We start from the raw sequence: 21,432 nt of genomic DNA, 5'->3' as shown, positions 1-21,432 counted from the left end.
ATTAAACCTCTTTTTCTGTATAAATTACTCAGTCTTGGGTGTTTCTTCATAGCAGTATGAAAATGGACTAATACAGAAATTGGTATTAGGAGTGGGCTTCTGCTGTAAAGATACCTGAAAATGTGGAAGCAACTTTGGAATTGGGTAACAGACAGAGGTTAAAACAGTATGGAGTACTGAGAAGAAGACAGGAAAATCTGGGAAAGTTTGGAACTTCCTAGAGACTTGGAGGGCTCAGAAAGCAGGAAGATTTGGGGAATTTTGGAACTTCCTAGAGACTTGTTGAATAGCTTTGACCAAAATGCTGATAGTGACATGGACAATAAAGTCCAGGCTGTGGTGGTCTTAGATGGACAAGAGGAATTTTCTGGGAACTGGAGTAAAGGTCTCTCTTGCTATGCAAAGAGAGTGGTGGCATTTTGCCCTTGCCCTAGAGATCTATGGAACTTTGAACTTGAGAGACATGATTTAGGGTATCTGGCAGAAGAAATTTCTAAGTGGCAAAGTGTTTAAGAGGAAGCAGAACATAAAAGTTTGAAAAATTTGTAGCCTGATGATGCAGTAGAAAAGAGAAACCCATTTTCTGAGGAGAAATTCAAGCCAGCTGCAGAAATTTGCATAAGTTACAAGGAGCCAAATGTTAAACACCAAGACAATCGGGAAAATATCTCCAGGGCATGTCAGAGACATTTGTGGCAGCTGCCTCCATCACAGGCCTGGAGGCCTAGGGGAAAAATGGTTTCCTGGGCTCAGTCCAGGGTTCCCCTGCTGTGTGCAGCCTCAGGACTTGGTGCCCAGCATCCCAGCCACTCCAGCTGTGATTAAAAAGGGCCAAGGTACAGTTCGGGCTGTGGCTTCAGAGGGTGCAAGCCCCAAGCCTTGGAAGCTTCCATGTGGTATTGAGCCTGTGGGTACACAGAAGTCAAGAATCGAGTTTTGGGAACCTCTGCCTAGATTTCAGAGGATGTATGGAAACACCTGGATGTCCAGGTAGAGGTGTGTTGCAGGAGGGGAGCCCTCATGGGGAACCTCTGCTGGGGAAGTGCAGAAGGGAAATGTGGCGTGGGAGCTCCCACACAGAGTCCCCACTGGGGCACTGCCTAGTGGAGCTGTGAGAAGAGGGCTACTGTCTCCAGATCCCAGAATGGTAAAGCCACTGACAACTTGTACCCAGCGCCTGGAAAAGCCACAGACACTCAATGCCAGCTTGTGAAAGCAGCCAGGACTGGGGCTGTACCCTGTAAAGCCACAGGGGTGGAAATGCTCAAGACCATGAGAACCCATCTCTTGCATCAATGTGACCTGGATGTGAGACATGGAGTCAAAGATTATTTTGGAGCTTTAAGATTTGACTGCCCTGCTAGATTTCAGACTTGCATGGGGCCTTTAGCCCCTTTGTTTTGGCCAATTTCTCCCATTTGGAATGGGTGTATTTACTCAGTGCCCGTGCCCTCATTATATCTAGGAAGTAACTAACTTGCTTTTGATTTTACAGGCTGATAGGAAAAAGGAACTTTTGAGATAAGGCTAAAATGAATTAAGATTTTGGGGGAACTGTTGAGAAGGCATGATTGGTTTTGAAATGTGAGGACATGAGACTCAGGAGGAGGCAGGGGCAGAATTATATGTTTTGGCTGTGTCCCCACCCAAATCTCATCTTGAATTGTAGCCCCCATAATCCTCACATTGTGGGAGGGACCCAGTGGGAGGTAATTGAATCATGGGGGGAGGTTTTTCCCATGCTGTTTTCATGATAGTGACTAAGTCTCACGAGACCTGATGGTTTTATAAAGGGCAGTTCCCCAGCACATGCTCTCTTGCCTGCCACCATGTAAGATGTGCCTTTGCTCCTCCTTCACCTTCTGCCATGATCGTGAGGCCTCCCCAGCCATGTGGAACTGTGAGTCCGTTAAACCTCTTTTTCTTTGTAAATTACCCAGTCTCAAGTGTTTTTTCATAGCAGTATGAAAATGGACTAATACAGATCTTGTCTCAAAAAAAAAGTAGCAGATAAAAATGGCTACAAGGAATCTAAAACATGGTAATTAAAATTCACATTTGAGGAGAAAATGCAGACTGTGGGAAATCTCATCAATAAAGTAGAATACAAAATGGATATGTTTTTGTAAAATGCTGAAGAAAAGGTTAATGATTAAAGAGAAAATGATGGCTGTAGAAGAGACTCACAGACTCTTCTGGTTTTATTGTAAACCAGTTATCCTACAGAAGAGACCTAGAACAAGTAGAAAAATCGAAACAAAGCTGCAAGGTAGGAAAATATTCCTGAGCAAAATTAATGAAAAATCCATAATTAAACATATCCTGGAAACATTTTTAATTGTAAGGTTGAAGACAAAAATCCATATTTCTAGGCAAATAAAAGAGATCATTTAAATTAGGAGATACTTATTTGATTTAGTTTGTGATTAATTTTTGTCTTTTTTTTCTTTGTCTTCATAGTCTTAGAAGTAGACAAGCTAAATGGGAAACTGCTAGCCTGATGTCATTATAATATAAAAGCATTTTACAGAAATACTTTAGAAAAGCTAGGATAAAGTTTAGTTATTGTGAACTATGTTAACGGTCCAATATATAGCTATCACTCCTTGCGGTTGGAGGTTACTGACCAACAAATGACACTGGTGCCTTTTTGCTGTCTGAGTCTGTCCTGTGGCATGTATTTGTTTTATTACAGAGATTTCAATTCAAATTAGAAGTTTATGGCACTACATTCCAATTGAATGAGATGCAAACTCCATTTACAATATAGAACAGTCAACTATGAACAAGAATGGGTGGGTGGGAGCATTTTCTTCCATAATTTTTACATAATTTCTTAAATTCTTGTTTGCCCTTGAATACACTGGCCTGAATTGGTGTCATTTATATTGGCCCTCTGAAGTCAAATTGTTGCCACAAGGATTTTGTATGCAGCTTGGCATACTAGTCATAGATTATTAGTTTTAAAATCTTGGTCTTTACAGGGTCTAGATACTGAGTGTCTCATGGAATAGTCATGTTCTCCAGGAATTTGAAATGTTTTTTGCTGGATAGAGACTGTTGACCAGCAGAGTCTGGTTTGCAGTGATTCAGCTGAAGTAGTTGCTCTCTGTCATCAGGGACTCAGAGGAGACAACCTGTGCTATGATTTTACTGTGTCCTCCATGGTTCATGTGTTGGAAACTTGATTCCCAATGTGGTATTGCTGGGAGACGGGGCCTAATAGGAGGTGTTTGGGTCATGGGGGTACCAACTCATGAATGGATTAGTGTCTTTCTCTTGGGAGTGGGTTCATTATCAAGGGAGTGGGTTCCTTATAAAAGAACAAATTCAGCCATCTCCTTCTTTCACCCTATTTTGCTCTTCCATCTTCCACCATGGGATGATGGAGAGCAAAGGCCCTCACCAGACAACAGCACCTCAATTTTGGACTTCCTTGCCGCCAGAACTGTGAGCCAAATAAATTTATGTTCATTGTAAATTACCCATCTGTAGTCTTCTGTTATAGCAGCACAAAATGGACTAAGATAAACCCCTTCTAGCAAAAACAAGCAAATAAACAAAAGGCCATCTCGGCCTTCTGGACCACTTAATCTCTGTGTACATTTTAGCTAACAAGTCATTGAGGGGCATGGAGAGCATAATGTTAGTAGGTGGAGATTCATGTATCATCTCTTCCTACAATGTTTTAATACTAGAAAATGCTTTGAAGTGTCAAACAGTATAATATAACCTAGGGTGACAGGAATCCCTTGCAAGCCCTGCTGGGATGCTGCCCTGGGAAAGGAATTATGGCTCAAAGGTACTAAGTTATTGAATGTATTCTGTCCTCAGAGCACTTGGGTGTAAATCTTCTCCCAAATAGCTGTATGTACTGATTGACTTCCTTTTTGACTTCTGTTTCCTCATCTCTAAAACAAAATGGCTGAGCTTGGTTGTTATAAGGATTAATGCTAAGGGGCAAAACATATACAGTCACAGTCATATTGTGAGGGGATTGGTTCCAGGAATGCTGCAGATTTCAAAATCTATGGATGCTCAAGTCCTTGATATAAAATGGCATAGTATTTGCATATAACCTCTGTACATCCTCTTGTGTACTTTATTATTTATTTATTTTTATATTTTGAGACAGAGGCTTGCTCTATCACCCAGGCTGGAGTGCAGTGGTGTGAACTCGGCTCCCTGCAACCTTTGCTCCTGGGTTCAAATGATTCTCGTGCCTCAGCCTCCTGAACAGCTGGGACTACAGGTGTGTGCCTCTACACCCAGCAAAATTTTTGTATTTTTAGTAGAGACGTGGATTCACCATGTTGGCCAGCCTGGTCTTGAACTCCTCCTGACCTCAGGTGATCCTCCCGCCTCTGCCTCCCAAAGTGCTGGGATTACGGGCCTGAGCCACGGCACCTGGCCCCTGGCCCCTCTTGTGTGCCTTAAATGATCCCTAGATTACTTGTAATACCTAATAAAATGTAAACACTATGTTAAAAGTTGTTATACTATGTCATTTTTTATTTTAATTATTTTTATTGTTGCAGTATTATTTATTTTTAAAAAAAATCTTTTCTATATATGGCCAGTTGAGTCCACAGATTCAAAATCTGTGACTATGGAGAGCCAATTGTGCAATATTTAGTTATAACAGACGCTCAATAAATGTTAATAGAGCTCCCTCCTTGATTCAATCTCAAGAGAAATAGAATGAGGATCCTTCTAGGTATTTCTGGGAGCAGTTAGAAAATTGCTTTCTATGAGGCTGGGTGCGGTGGCTCACGCCTGTAATCCCAGCACTTTGGGAGGCCAAGGTGGGTGGATCACGAGGTCAGGAGATTGAGACTATCCTGGCTAACATGATGAAACCCCATCTCTGCTAAAAATACAAAAAATTAGCCGGGTGTGGTAGCACATGCCTGTAGTCCCAGCTACTCGGGAGGCTGAGAGGAAAAATCACTTGAATCCAGGAGGTGGAGGTTACAGTGAGCCAAGGTTGCACCACTACACTCTAGCCTGGGTGACAGAGTAAGACTCCATTTCAAGTGAATGTGGCTTTTGGTACAACATTAATATTGGCAATTGAAGAAGAAAGTATTTCCTGTAATTAGTTTTGGGGGACCTTCAATGATCAGAATTAGGTTCAGAGAGGCAATATTTTTATAGAATAATGAAAAAGTACAGATTTAAGAATGAAATTAAACCTAGCTTTGAGGTTCTCCCACTTACTAGCTGTGTAACCTTAAATAACTTCTGTTTGAGCTTTAGTAAGAGATATCACTTGTGAAAGCAATGATTAATTCTCCTTTTTTTCTCCCCTCTGAGTTCCATTGATTACCACAGTTCCATTGATTTCCTGTTGTTTTTCCTTCATAAAATGAATAATAATTAAAGGAAAGTTTTCTCCAATTACCCCCTTTCAATATATAGCTTATTTCATTTTTCGTCTTCTATTTGAACTCTTCTCTGTATTCAGACTCATTATCATATAATCTATTTTCACACTGGCACCTCACTGCTTTGATTACTGTTACAGTGTTTTGCTTACGAATATGTTTGTTGGAACTTTAAAAATGTTTATTTCAATAGATCTAGAAGTCAATGTAGAAGTGAATTTTATGTCTTTACCTATCTATTGATAATCATTGATGATGAATCTATATATAATGTTGACCCTCATTCTATATAGATTATGCAAGGGCAAGATAATCATTTTACATTCTACATGTATAATACATAATACTCCCCGTAACCTGCAAAGTATGTGTTACTGAACTCCTTTTTACCAATGAGGAAATCGAGGGTCAGAGTGATTCAATAGCTTGTTCTAAGTTGTATCTAAAAGGTGACGTAGCGGCCGGGCGCGGTGGCTCACGCCTGTAATCCCAGCACTTTGGGAGGCTGAGGCGGGCGGATCACGAGGTCATGAGATCGAGACCATCCTGGCTAACATAGTGAAACCCCGTCTCTACTAAAAAAAAAAAAAAAATTAGCAGGGCGTGGTGGCGGGCGCCTGTAGTCCCAGCTACTCGAGTGGCTGAGGCAAGAGAATGGCGTGAACCTGGGAGGTGGTGGGTGTAGTGAGCCAAGACCGTGCCACTGCCCTCCAGCCTGGGTGACAGAGCGAGACTCCGTCTTGAAAAAAAAAAAAAGTGACATAGCTAGGAATTTAAAGCTAGGTCTTTCCCCATTGTACCATGATACCTTTTGTTTTTGATCTTCATTTCTCTCATTTTTTATACTTTACAGTTCATACAAATTTAACATTGGCTTTATTCATAAGGTTTTGGTGGCTGTTCTTGGGGCAGTTGCAAATGACCTCTACATCCTACACTAGATTTAATAGATGTTAATAAATGTCATAAGTGCTTTACATTTTTCTTTTTATTAAAGAAATAAAATGTTACTGATACAGCTGAAGCCCATCTTTTCTTTTTCCTCCTTCCCAGGAGCTAGGCAGTATCCTGAAGTTTTACCACAAAAGTATATACCTATAAATATAGTACTCTAAATATGAATAATATAATCATATGTCATTTCCTCATATATTTTAATTTTAAAAAGAATCAGACATCATTTTAAGATCTGGAATTCAAGATGAACCAATAAGCAGATGTATTACTTTACAACAATCAGGGAGGAAAATCTACCAAAAGCATTATATTTAAAACAGATGCTCTGGTGTCTGAAGTGATTCAAAGAAAAACAATTTTTTTGATCATAGAATGAAAGAGGAAAAATGGTCACTTTCAAAAAAACATTTTTGTGTTACTTTATATTTTAAGAGGGAGATAAGTTAAAGTATTTTCTTTGGTTAAAACTAATCAAGTATGGAAAAATTAATAGTCAAAAAGGAAATAGAACAAAAGGCAACCCAAGAAGACTTTCATGCATTTTGCATCGTGAGGACTATAAAATGTCCTGGCATGGAGTTAAAGACTCTGTGATTAAAGAAATTGTTCATGAACTAGATTAGCGCAGGGCATTTCTTCTTTGTCTAATTAAGCTTCCTGAATCATGGAATGTAATCTGTCAAAATGGACTCCCCTGTTTCCTAAGCAATTGAAGGTAACTGGATATTAGCCCGTGGCCCACAGCATCTAGGAAACTTCCAATTTATTTTCAAGTTTAGACACATAAAACGGAATATCTTTAGTCTCCTAGGTAGATTCCATATTTGCCCTTATTCAACATTTTGTTGAATTTTACTATGTTTCTAATATTGTGTCATAGACATACCAAAATAAAACTAAGGTGGGAAAACATAATTTAAGCTTGTTTACAATTCTTCTCTATTCTTACCTGGGCCATATGTTTACCCTGGCCTCAGCACTATACTAAGGTATGGCATTTCAGAGTTACTTCACGGGGGTTTAGAATTCTTTTGTGGAATGCAGCCTCCGAATTACAGCCCCTGGGAGTCAGGAAAGATAAGGATGGAACTCAGGAAGTGGAAACATCCCTGGGCTATTAGCCTTCTGAAGCTTCCCAAACCCCTGTGACTGTATCCCCAAGATGGTGCCCAGCGCTGACTTCCTCTCTTCTTTTTGATTTGTCAGTTCTTTCTTTTGAAGTGAAGTGGCAGCTATAACTACAATTCCAAGCTATTAGGGATATTAAAATTTACAGGACTGTAAATGTTTTGATTTTTCTTTAAAAATATCTATAGAATTCATACTAGAAATAACTAACTCTCTATACATATGCCATAAAGCACTAATTTTGTTTTTCTTTTTCTTTTTTCTTTTTTTTTTAAGAGATGGGGTCTCTTTCTTCCCCAGGCGGGAGGGCTGGAGTGCACTGGCATGATCACAGCTTACTGCAGCCTTGACCTCCTGGGCTCAATTGATCCTCTAGCCTCAACCTCCTAAGTAGTTGGGACTACAGGTATGTACCACCACATTTGGCTTTTTTGTTGTTGTTGTTATTTTTTGTAGAGACAAGGTTTTGCCATGTTGCCTAGGCTGGTCTTGAACTCCTGGGCTCAAATGATCCTCCCGCCTTGGCCTCCCAAAGTGCTAGGATTGCAGGTGTGAGCCACCGCACCTGGCCATGAAGCACTAATTTTCAAATACCTGATTGTGTTTGAAATAATGTAAAGCAATCTTACAACCATTTCAGAATACCTAAGCATAAAGGAAAGTAAATTAATAGCTAAATTCTTAGTAGTTAAATTGAGATATGTACAACAGATGTTTGAAATTACTGTTGATAAAATATGATTTTAAGAATTGTTTCTAAAATGATTGCTTTTTTTAAAAAATTGTATTAAACAACGGAAGAATCATTTTTTAAAGCTTCTCCCTGTCCAATAACCCAAGTTTTGAAATCAAACATGAAAACTGAAAATATATTAGAAAAAGAATTACTGATTTTCAAGCTCCATGAAAGACAGAGAAAAACATCAGAAGAAAAAAATTGTCAACACAGTTGTAAAAACTCAAATTTTATATGCAATTTGTCTTTTTATACTGAAAATTAATCCCTAAAGGAATATTTGCATATTAGATGGATACAAATAGGTGTCCTCTACACAGATGAAATTTCCAAGGTCTCTCTCCAAAAATCATCTCTTTCATTGGTCTATCATTGCCCAAACCACTGTCCCCAGCGCTGTTAAACTTCCTGCTTGAAATTATCATCATTTAAAACCTCCTTGGTGAATTAGTCAATTGACGAGAGTACATTAAATTCAAAATACCTCATATTCTACTGAACTGTTAGTATTTTAAAAAATTTCACTGAAATCTCATGGTGAACTCTTGCCTCTCATTCTTAAAATCCCAATTTGAGGTTCTATATATTCCAAAACAAGATTTTAATTGGGTATTACCTCATTTAAAAATAATTATACTAAACCTAGTACATTTAACATGAATAACATTTTAATTTAAAATAACTATATTTTCCAAGACAAAAGAATTTGGTGAGAAGAAATGCATTGTGTTATGTTTTTGCAAATGTAATGTCTGGCTTTATAGACAGCTAGATTCTCACATCTACTTATATATTCAATCTGCTGTGATACATTGTTTTGGCTGAGATTTATAAAAGTAGTTGGAAAAGTGAGAGTGTTTTGTAGCCATTTGAGAAAATTTTAGATATTCTTCTTTGACACTATACCAAATGACATGTGATAGTTTCTTAAAGGTTAGTTGCAAGGTGAAATCTGAAACTGTATCAAGGAACTTTTATACTCAATTACGTGAACAACCTATTGGTCTATTTTGTACTTTGAATGGACCTTTTATCCATTCATGATGTTAGAGTATTGATTCACTGAGTTGTGTAGATCTTTCAAATGTTGACACATTTTATTATGTAACATTGAAACATCAAAAAGATTTATATCAACACCAATCTCAGAAAAACAATTTAAGTAACTTAAAGGTAGAAATGTCTTTAAGTACAATGGTACAGGTACTATTTTTCCAAAGTTGTGATTTTTGCTTGAAAGCTCAAATATTGTAATTGGCAATAAACACTGTCAGTTGTTTCTCTTGAGGTGATAGTCTTGCTTTGTTAATTTTCAAGAAAGATGCCTGTCAAACAACCAAATCTGAATAAGAATATTTGTCTTTCAGTTGTTCTTTAAAGTTAAAAAAATCATGTTCCAATGAGAACACATGGACACAGGAAGGGGAACATCACACACTGGGGCTTGTTGTGGGTTGGGGGGAGGGGGGAGGGATAGCATTAGGAGATATACCTAATGTTAAATGACGAGTTAATGGGTGCAGCACACCAACATGGCACATATATGCATATGTAACAAGCCTGCACATTGTGCACATGTACCCTAAAAAAGTATAATTAAAAAAAAACATGTTCCATGAAAAAAAAAAAAGCTAGTTCAGCTTGCTACTCAAAATTACACAAGTATTTTTCTTCAATGAATGTTACTTTGGTATGCTTTTTAATGCATACTGCCAAGTTCATTACACAGAATATTAAAAAGTAACAAGATTTAATAAAATTAATACTTTTTGCTGCTTCATCAAGGACATTTGAAAGTGAAACTGGCTTTCCCCTTGTGAATGTGTGGCAGTAAAGAATACAATGACTGCTAGTCCGTTAGTACATTTTGGTGTCCTGCCTTGATTTATACCAGCAGTTTTGCCCAACATTGCTTTTGTACCATCAGTTCAAAAGTCAATGCAGTGAAAAAGGCATGATATCTTAGTATTCTTATGAAAATCATTTTTTACCTATGGACCTTCTGAAAAATCAGGTGTCAGGGATTCTAATTGGCACATAGACCATGCAGTGGATTCTCATCAACTCTGTCTCAACTAAGGTATTGGGGAAAGTAAAGGTCTTCACTTCTTGAAAATTTCTCCAGTACTGATACGGAGCTGCAACAAGCTGTTAAGTTCAACGCCACGACAGGGGCTGCCCACGGAACCTGGAGTTACAACCTGCTGTTTTGGATATTCTTTATTTCTAGATGAGCTAAATTATCAGGAATAGGAAAATGAGATCCTTAGAAAACCTTTAATTCAGGTGCTAGGAGGATGGGAGGAGGAACAGCAGGAGGCATGGACTAATGTTTTGCCAAGTTCCTGCAGCCACAGGCTTCCTGGGAAGTATAATGGGCTTGTTGATCCAACACTTCTGAAAACCTGGATACCAAGGGATGCCAGAGGTTACTTTGCCTTGAAACTCTTCCACCCCAAAATTTGTAGCTTCTACAGCCCCATTTGCAGTTTACAAACCCATATCCTTCTAGTCCTACGAAACAACCCTTCCTCCATCCCACCTCCGCCCAAGGTATTAAAGGGAGCTAAATGCAGGACGGGCTTCCTATACCATCATAGTCAACTCTAACAGCCACGGAAATGGCTAGCAGAGTCCCTTCCAGGCTTCCGTTGGCCTTACTTGGGGAGCAAGGCAATTATGCTCATAGGTGAAGCTTGCTTCAAAATAAAGAACATCCTAGAGAAATGGGACAGGCTGCATCTGAGCATGGTATAATTCATGGTATAATTCTGGTGGCATTTTGGCTTTTCCCTGTTGCTGGCTTAAGATTCACCTTTCTTGAGTCTGCTAAGTTGGTTACCATTCATCTTTCTGTGATTTTCGTTTCCCCAAATTGTTGTTGTTATTTTGCTCTGGGATGGGTTGGCTCTGGGATGATGACAATAGAGCTTTCTTTTTCCCCAGGGTCATGATGCCCTACTGTAGCCATGGTCTATACATGGAAAATTTGTCAGAATTACTACATGAGGACTGAGGGCTGCTTTACACGGTTGTAAAGTTTGTCCATTTGACAAAAGGTGTCTGGCCCAGGGAATGAATGGTGGTTAGCATTCAGCCCTGCTCTGCTCACTAAGCCATGTCCCCACAGTCTGGGTCTGTCCAGAGGGATCATCTTTTTTATTGTCTCTACAGAGGGAGTACCTTTTACAAAGGGACTACATTTTTTTAGCTCATACAACGATGCTACTGTAGAAGGCAGCAGCTGCCCTATCAGGACTGGCCTTGGCCCATCCTGGGACCTGTGAGTGATATTTTCCTTTAAGGACTACCAATGTGTGTCCTACTTAGCAGGATTACCTTTAAGGCCTTCCACTTGTCTATTTACTTCTTGCCAAACAGACACCTGCACAGGGCCCTGGAAAAGTGGGCCATGAGCTGTAATTCCTCCCTGTTGGCTAACTGAACTATTTCCTCCCAGCAGGTTCCAGCAACTAAGTTATCTCACCTTCCTGTAACCACATCAAACACTTATCCTGTTCCGTGCAGCAAACCATCGTGGCACATGTATACCTACGTAACAAAACTCCACGTTCTGCACATGTACCCCAGAACTTAAAGTATAATAAAAGAAGAAAGAAATGGCAAGAATAAGCTGGACGAGGTGGCTCATGCCTGTAATCCCAGCACTTTGGGAGGCTGAGGTGGGTGGATCACCTAGGTCAGGAGTTCGAGATCAGCCTGGCCAACATGGTGAAACCCTGTCTCTACTAAAAATACAAAAATTAGCTGGGCATGGTGGCGGGAGCCTATAATCCCAGCTACTCAGGAGGCTGAGGCAGGAGAATCGCTTGAACCTTGGAAGCAGAGGTTGCAGTGAGCCGAGATCGTGCCATTGCACTCCAGCCTGGACAACAAGAGTGAAACTCCATCTCAAAAAAACAAAAACAAAAAACAAAAATGCATACCCTGTTCCTCAGCAAAAAAAAAAAAAAAAAAAAAAAAAAAATTTATTCTGTGAGAATCTAGGGAAGAGGATCTGATAAGCCAGAGACCAATACACAGCTGGCAAGCACCAAGTTCTCACTGGAGAAGATCACGTAAGTGAGGACATAAATATGATTTTGCTCTCACCACAACCACCACAACCAGGTGATGCAGGCTATGACAAAGTTGTGCACAGTCCTGGCAGTGAGAACTGCTGCTGCTCAGTTCCTATTGGGCAATCCGTGATCCAGAGCAGCAGCTCACAACCAGAATCTGATATTTCTTTCCTCTGCACCTTCAGGTCAAAGGGTGCTGCTAGCTTCCTTTGGGTTCCTTTTATCGTGGTCTATGTACATAGTTCCTTCATTAAAAAGTCTCCAGAAATTCCGTCCAAGAGTCTGGTTGATTTCCTGTCAGGCCCTTGGCTGGTACATCATTATGAAATTACAAAACCCTGGAGACAAGCAGAAAAAATCATATATAAGCTTGAAGGTAGAGGTGGATGGTGGGGAGATGTTAGCAGAGAACGATTTTGGATTTCTCAACAGCAAGAGAGGAGACTAGAAATCTATGGATCTTTTTTTAAATACTAAAATAAAATGTTCCACCTGGAATTCTATTCCCAGTCAATATCAGTATGCAATGGACTGAAGGTGTTTTCAGACATTTGGAGTCTCTAGGAATTTACCATCCAAACATCCTTTGTCAGGAAGCTACGGGAGGAGATGTTCCACCACAATGAGAGAGTAAACAAATAAAACAGAAGACATGTGACCCATGAAACAGGAGATCCCCCGGGAGGCAGAGGCGAAGGGAATCCTCAGGGTGAGGCCAAGGAAGATCCCAGGGCGGCAGCCGCTTAGCAGGTGTAGGGAGCCACCGAACCAGTGAAGACAGGTCAGCAAGCTCCAGGAGACAGCTCCAAAAGAAGGAATTATTAGGGTGAAAGAATATATTGAAAGGAGATTTAGGCAATGGAGAAGAACTTGGTGCATTTGTGATGAACGTATAGAAAACAAAGCAAATAAAAATGTAATTAATAATACCATAGAAAGCAAAAGTGCTGGCCCAACTGGGTTCAATGTAACTATTGACTATTGAGCTAAACAAAATTAATATCTAAACACGCCAGGAATATCAGGGGTTAGGATGTGTGTGTGCATGTATATGTGTATGTACATATATGTGTGTGAGTATATATGTGTATGTATATACATGTATATGAATGTGTTTTTATGTGTGTGTATGTCTGAGTGAGCACATATATGCATGTGTGTATGGGTATGTGAGTGTACATGGGAATGTGTGTGTGCATACATGCATGTATGTGTTTGGGGATGGTGGAAGTGGGGAAGAGGTAAAGAAGTACTCTAGGCAGAGGAGCAAGCCAGCCAATACATAATGTCTAAAACTGACAAATCAAGAAATATCACTATAAACGTGCTACTGAGATATATGGAAATAAATAAAATAATTCACTGAAATAAGTAGTTGTCTTTGGGTAGCAAGAAATGGGAGAGAGCTATGGTACAAAAGATTGTCATTTTGTTTTTTGTTTTATAATTTTCTTTTTGTCACAAGCCTTATTAACTTTATGTGCAGGTATAATTTTGAAAAATGTAAAGATGACATTTAATATGTGTTAAGATAAAATATTTAAAGTGAGCATATTAATACAAAGGAAATAATTTTGAGGTTATAAGAGAGAAGCAGGATACAAATTGTATATCCAGTGTAAGTTCACCCACTAAAACCTAAATATGGGAAGAAAGATGTGAGAGTAATGAGATTGATGTGATTATTTTTTCTTTTCTCTAATTTGCCTTAATAACAAATCTTTCACGGACAAAACCCAACAAAAAACATTGCTGAGCGAATCTGAAACAAAAGAGCTGGCAGAAAACATTGCTCCCATGATACCCTGGGCTGGCTCAACGGCTGTTGCCAGGTATCATGCTCAGCAGCTGCAAAGCTTTGATCTCTGAACTGTATCAAAGGATAACAAAAAACCCATTTCACAGCCAGGCACAGTGGCTCACGCCTGTAGCACTGTGGGAGGCTGAGGAGGGTAGGTCATTTGTGCTCAGGACTTTGAGACCAGCCTGGGCAACATGGCGAAAACCCGACTCCATGAGAAATACAAAAATTAGCCGGGCCTGGTACACACCTGAAGTCCCAACTACTCAGGGGGCTGAGGTCGGAGAATCGCTTGAGCCTGGGAGGTTGAAGCTGTAGTGAGCTGTGATCGCGCCACTGCACTCCAGCCTGGGTGACAGAGTGATACTCTGTCTCAAAAACAAAAACTAAAAAACAACTATTTCAGGTGTAGCAGGTTGAATTGTGTTCCCCCAGAAGATACATCCGAGTCTTAATCCCAGGTGCCTGTGGATATAACTTTATTTGGAAATAGGGACTTTACAGGTATAATTAAGGATCTTAAGAAGAGATCATCTTGGTTTAGGGCGGGTCCTAAGTCCAGTGGCTTGTGTCCTTATTATAAGGAAAAAGAAAGGGAACTTTGAGGTACACAGACACAGAAGAAACACAGGGAATGAGTGCAGGTGAAGATGGAGGCAGAGATTGGAGCTTTGCAGCCACAAGCCAAGGAACACCAGGAGCCACCAGGAGCTGGAAATGGCAAGGAAGGATTTTTCGCTAGAACTTTTGGAACGAGCAAGGCCAACACTTTGATTTCAGATTTCTGGGCCCAGGTCTGTGAGAGAATTAATTTCTGTTGTTTTCACCATCAAAAATGTGTGGTTCTTTGTTACAGTGGTCCTAGGAAAACGGACACAGCAGGCTTATGCTGATGGAGGAGATACAAGCCTGTGAGCCAGCACGGATTTCCTAGGAACCTTGCTGTTTGCTAGGCCACCTGCTGGCCTCACAGCTGGTGATGAGAAGGCCAAGACAGAGTTAGCTTGACCAAGGCACTGTGGGCTCTGTGAAAGCCCTTGGCTTCATCTTATGTGCCAGAAGAGGCCACTGAAGCACTGTTAAGGTGAGTTCTGTGCTTTAGAAAAAGAACTTGAGAGCGTGGGGGTAGTAGGAAGAATGGGTTGTAATGGGGGAACTGGAGAAACATCAGTTAGGACAGAGTTTCAACTGGGAAGTGTTTGGCCCCTGTACTGAATCTTGGCCAGAACCCTGTGATGTCTGAAGAAGAAAATCCAACATGTCTATTGCTTTCATGATATAAATTATAAGAAAGGGAAGCATGAGAAAATCTTTGCTGGTAGAATTATGCAAAAGAGAGCATGGTAAAACATGGTAGAGTGATGGACTTTAAAAAAGGTTAATAACAGTGCACCTTGGCTGACACAGTGGCTGACGTCTATAATCCCAGAACTTTGGGAGGCTGACGCTGGTGGATTGCTTGAGCCCAGGAGTTTTAGACCAGCCTGGGCAACATAGGGAAACCCAATCTCTACTAAATAAATAAATAAATAAATAAATAAATAAATAAATAAATAAATAAAATTAGCCAGGTGTCATGGTGCACACCTGTAGTCCCAGCTACTCAGGAGGCTGAAGTGGGAGGATTGCTTGAGCCTAGGAGGTTGAAGCTGCACTGAACTGTGGTGGTGCCACTGTACCGTAGCCTGGGTAATAGCAAGACCTTGTCTCAAAACAAAACAAAACAAAACGCACCTAATATTTTCTGAATGTTTTACTATGTATTATGCCAAGTACTGTTTGTTATTTCATTTAATTCTTCGATGGCACTATGAGGGACCGTTATTAATTTTATTCGTGAGGATTTTGAGGCTTAGGCTTGGGTAAGGTCACACAATTAGAAGTGGCAGAGTTGGAACCCTAATTCAAGCAACTGTGTTCCTGAACTATTACATGGTACTGCATTCCCTCTGAGAGGTTTGTTACGTAGATAACAGAATGGGCCAGAAATTATAAGGGTTTGAATGGGGGCAGTGACAATCAGTGTTGGTGGAGGGAAACAGATGGGGGGCTATTTTAAAAGTCATGTCTATGGGACTTGGTGACAAATTGATTGGGAAAAGGGGAGTTTAAAATGACACAAGCAGAGATATTACAATTTTTTTCTTTCTGCTTTTGAAATAGATGATATTTAGAATTTTGTGTTTCAAATATTAAAAATTCTACAGTCAACTCAATACAATCTGCCTAAAGCAGTTCACTGTATCTTGAGATACAACAGGAAAGGGCGAAATCTCATCTGAGCCACAGAATGAATATAATTCCATGGAACCCTATTCACCAGTGAATTCCGTAGCAAAGATGATATAAAATCAATTAACCACTCACCAGTTTCTCTCATGGATAGCTGTATACCTACAGAACTTGTAAATAAGTGAATCCATTTTACATGACACAATTGTGCATCATCCAATACCCTTCATTGCAAAACAAGACTGATTTTTTTTTTTTTTTTTTTTTTTTTTGGCCAGGTGTGGTGTCTCATCAGTAATCTCAGCACTTTGGGAGGTCAAAGTGGGAGGATTGCTTAAGGCCAGGAGTTTGAGACCAGCCTGGGTAACATAGTGAGACCCCCATCCCTACAAAACAATGCACATAAAGACTAATTTTGTTTTCATTTAACTTCATCTTGGGGAATTACTGGTGCATTTTTTTTTTTTTTTGAGATGGAGTTTCGCTGTCGCCCAGGCTGGAGTGCAGTGGCGCGATCTTGGCTCACTGCAGACTCCGCCCCCCAGGGTTCATGCCATTCTCCTGCCTCAGCCTCCCGAGTAGCTGGGACTACAGGTGCCTGCCACCACGCCTGGCTAATTTTTTTGTATTTTTTAGTAGAGACAGGGTTTCCCTGTGTTAGCCAGGATGGTCTCGATCTCCTGACCTCGTGATCCGCCTGCCTCGGCCTCCCAAAGTGCTGGGATTACAGGCGTGAGCCACCGCGCCCGGCCTGGTGCATATTTTTATACCACATTAAGAATTACCTATACAAGGTCGGGTGTGGTAGCTCGTGCCTGAAATCCCAGCACTTTGGGAGGCCGAGGTTGGCAGATCACTTGAGGTCAGGAGTTCGAGACCAGCCTGGTCAACATGGTGAAACCCCATCTTTGCTGAAAATACCAAAATTAGCCAAGTGGGATGGCGTATGCCTCCAATACCAGCTACTCAGGTGGCTGAGGCATGAGAACTGCTTGAACTAGGAGGCAGAGGTTGTAGTGAGCTGAGATTGTGCCACTGCACTCCAGCCTGGGCAACAGAGCAAGACTCTGTCTCTGGGGGAAAAAAAAAAAAAAGCCTGGGTAACATAGTAAGACCCCATCTCTACAAAAATTTTTAAAAAATTAGCCAGGCATGGTGGTACATGCCTGTGGTCCTAGCTTTTCAGGAGGGTGAGGTGGGAGGATTGCTTGAGCCTGGGAGCTCGAGGCTACAGTGAGTTGTGATTGTGCCACTGCACGCCAGCCTAGGTGATAGTGAAACCCTGTTTCAAACAAACAAACAAACAAACAAAACGCAGTGGCTCAGGCAAGTAATCCCAGCACTTTGGGAGGCCAAAGCTGGTGGATCACTTGAGGTCAGGAGTTCAAGACCAGCCTGGCCAATATGGTGAAACCCTATCTCTACTAAAAATACAAAAATCAGCCAGGCGTAGTGGCAGGCACCTTTACCCCAGCTACTTGGGAGACTGAGGCAGCAGAATTGCTTGAATCCAGGAGGCAGAGGTTGCAGTGAGCCGAGACTGAGCCACTGCATTCCAGCCTGGATGACAGAGCACACTCTGTCTCAAAAAAAAAAAAAAAAATTGCCTGTATTGGTTTGTTAGGGTTGCCAAAACAAAGTACCATGCCCTGGATAGCTAAAACAACAGAAATTTATTTTTTCACAGTTCTGGATGCCGGAGGTCCAAGATCAAGGTGCCATTAGGTTTGATTCCTTCTGAGCCCTCCCTTCTTGGCTTGTACATGGCCACCTTCCAGCTGTGTTCTCCCATGATCTTTCCTTTGGGCATGCATGTCTGTGTCCAAATCTCCTTTTATAAATAAATGGATTAGGGCCCACCCTGAAGAACTCATTTTAACTCAATTACCTCTTTAAAGACGTTCTTTCCCATGATAATTACATGCTGAGCTCCTGGGGGTTGGGACTTCAACATAGGAATTTTGGGAGTGAGGGGAACACAATTCAACCCTTAACATTGCCCAGGGTCACAAGGGTCAGAAGAAGGGATGATAAGATCCAGTCACTCAGGCCATTTATATCATCAGAACCAAGCCAAAAGTGACTTCACTGTGGGACACTTAAGAAAGTTACCTCCCTCTTCCTTATTACGTGGCCTGTTTCCCAGGGCTAAATAGAGATTTCAGTCATTCTTTGGCTTTACTGAGAACCATGGGGACATCTACATCTGATATTGGATGAGAATATGGGTGGGTGGAAGTTGAAACGATTGTTTATATACGAGTAATGGAGAGGCTGAATGAAATGGTATGTCTCAGAGCGTGGGTTGGAACTGGCAGGATACTTTGAAGGTCAGTCCTATGGGGCTGCTGGAATTATGCCACCTGTCCCCTAGTGCAGCTCTTCCTATTAAAAGTCTTCACACATTCATCAGCTTCACATCACAGAAGAAAGGCTTCCTCTAACCCTACATATGACTCAGTGTATTTCTTAGGGGAAAAAATGTTGGAGGGATGTATATATTTCCTAATAAAACCAAGTGAGGGGAAAGTTTTTTGCTACATTTTATTTGATCAAAATACATATTTCCAAAAAATTTGCTTTCTAATAAAAAAAACCACTATAATAACCTTCTATTGTTTGGAATCTTTTTCCTCTCCCTCTCCAGTCTGCTCCCCTGTTTGATGAATGGCCCTCTTTTTCTGCATCGCCTGAGGCCTACATATGAATGGTTCCCAAATCTGTCTACTGCTAGAATTTTCTCCTACGCTTCAGGTGCCTATTGCCAGTTCCCTGTAGGTTTTGCCACCTGATTACTCTGCCGTGTTGCTCAGGCTGGTTTCGAACTCACGGCTTCAAGCAATCCTCCTGCCTCAGCCTCTCAAAGTGCTGGGATTATAGGCATGAGGCACCACACCTGGCTGGTTCATGAAATTCTTAATCACCCAGTTACTCAAATGAAAATTTGGAGTTGTACCTGCTTTCCTCCCACCTCTCATCTCCCCAATCCAGACACCAAATCCGGCTGACTCTGTGTCTTTACACATTTTTTGGCTGTGCTTTCGTCCTCATTCTATTCAGTTTAGATCCCAACCATCTTTCACTGAGCCTTCTCCATTTGCTTCTGCGTTTGCTTCTCCAGATGTCTCTATGTCACCCACTGCTGCTTTCACTGGCACCCCAAACCTACAGGATAAATTCAACCTCCTTAGCCCAAAAGTCCAGCCTCCCATCGTAGGCCCCACTCCTTATCCTGTATCTTATCCTAAAACACATCCTTTGCTACAACTATTCAGAAGCAACTTGCTGTTGCTTTAATGTAGCCTGATGTCTCCTGACTCAAGGTCATGAGCTCATCTGCAGTTTGTCTTCCTGGCAAACTCCTGTTTCTTTTGCAAGCATCATGTCCTTGGGATGCCTTCTTTGGTCCACACAGCCTGAACTTGATGCTTTTCTGTGGCTTGTGGCATGTTGTGTGTGTCCTTCACTTCCATTATCAACTCAACTAGACTGATTTCCTTGTCTGTCTCATACATTAGATTTTAGGTTCTTGATACTTAAGAATAGTTTTATTCACCTTTTTACCACCAGCATCTAGTCTGTGGATGTCATATAGTGGTCTCTGTAGGTATATTGAATAAGTAAATGTGAAAATGCTTTGAAAAGTTTTAAATTTGATGGAAATATTTCGGGTTATTTTTACCTTACAAATATCCTGAAACATCTACAACAAGCTATTGTTTTACTGCAAGAAGAACAACAGAATCAGAGTTAAAAGCTTCAAGTGCAGGCCGGGCATGGTGGCTCACGATTGTAATTCCAGCACTGTGGGAGGCCGAGGCGAGCAGATCATCTGAGGTCAGGAGTTCAAGATGAGCCTGGCCAACATGGCGAAACCCCACCTCTACTAAAAATACAAAAATGAGCGGGGCGTGGTGGTGTGCACCTGTAATCCCAGTTTCTCAGGAGCTGAGGCAGGAGAATCGCTTGAACTTGGGAGGTGGAGGTTGCAGTGGCCAAGATCACATCACTCCATGCCAGCCTGGGCAATAGAGCAAGACTCTGTCTCAACAACAACAACAACAAAAAGAAGCTTCAAGTGCCTGTTTATTGTCTAGCTGGTCTAGCTGTAGTAAGTTTTCTCTACTGTAAAATAAGGATAGTAGAACTACTTAAGCCAGCTGTAAGAATCAATTATGGTAATGTGGGCAGAATTTATTTCTAAACTATAAATACTGTTCTATGAATACATGAGTTAACCACTATGTTCTGTTCTTTCTAAAACTGGGGATACACACACATACACACACACACACGACTTTTTTGTACTTCATCTTGCTTGACTATCTTGTGTAATGTTCCCTTGAATGGTAAGAGGGTAGTTTTGTTATTTTCAAGGGAGAACAATTTTTTAAATTAAGATTAGGCCTCGTTATTCTACTCATCATATATCAATGCAACTGAATATAAAAGTGCTGCTCAAAAATTCAACCTGTTCTCAAAAAAATATGAAGATGAAACTGGATCCTGGCCGGGCGCGGTGGCTCACGCTTGTAATCCCAGCACTTTGGGAGGCCTAGGCGGGTGGATCACGAGGTCAGGAGATCGAGACCACGATGAAACCCCGTCTCTACTAAAAATACAAAAAAAAATTAGCCGGGCGTGGTGGCGGGCGCCTGTAGTCCCAGCTACTCGGAGAGGCTGAGGCAGGAGAATGGCGTGAACCCGGGAGGCGGAGCTTGCAGTGAGCCGAGATTGCGCCACTGCACTCCAGCCTGGGCTACAGAGCGAGACTCCGTCTCAAAAAAAAAAAAAAAAAAGAAACTGGATCCTATTTAGAGAGAATTGTTGTAAGCCACAACAGTCAGTGATTGAGTGACCTGAGCACATACCTTTATTTCACCTGAAAGAACCAGTAGGCTCACAAAGCCTTTTGATCTTTTGAGAGCAGATGGGAGTTAAACACTGATTTTGGACCTAGAAATGAAGAACAGCTTCTTTCCCACCCCCACAGGCATTTTCTGTTTTTACACAAGGCAGTATACTTCCTGGTATATAGAAAGTGCTCAATAATAAGGTGGCCATACCTCTCGTTTTGTTCAGAGATGTCCTGTTATGAGTCTGTTGTCT

The sequence above is a fragment of the Hylobates moloch genome, unplaced genomic scaffold (assembly GCF_009828535.3).
Source record: "Hylobates moloch isolate HMO894 unplaced genomic scaffold, HMol_V3 SCAFFOLD_10, whole genome shotgun sequence".
In the NCBI taxonomy this organism is placed as follows: domain Eukaryota; kingdom Metazoa; phylum Chordata; class Mammalia; order Primates; family Hylobatidae; genus Hylobates; species Hylobates moloch.
This window is presented reverse-complemented; position numbering follows the sequence as displayed.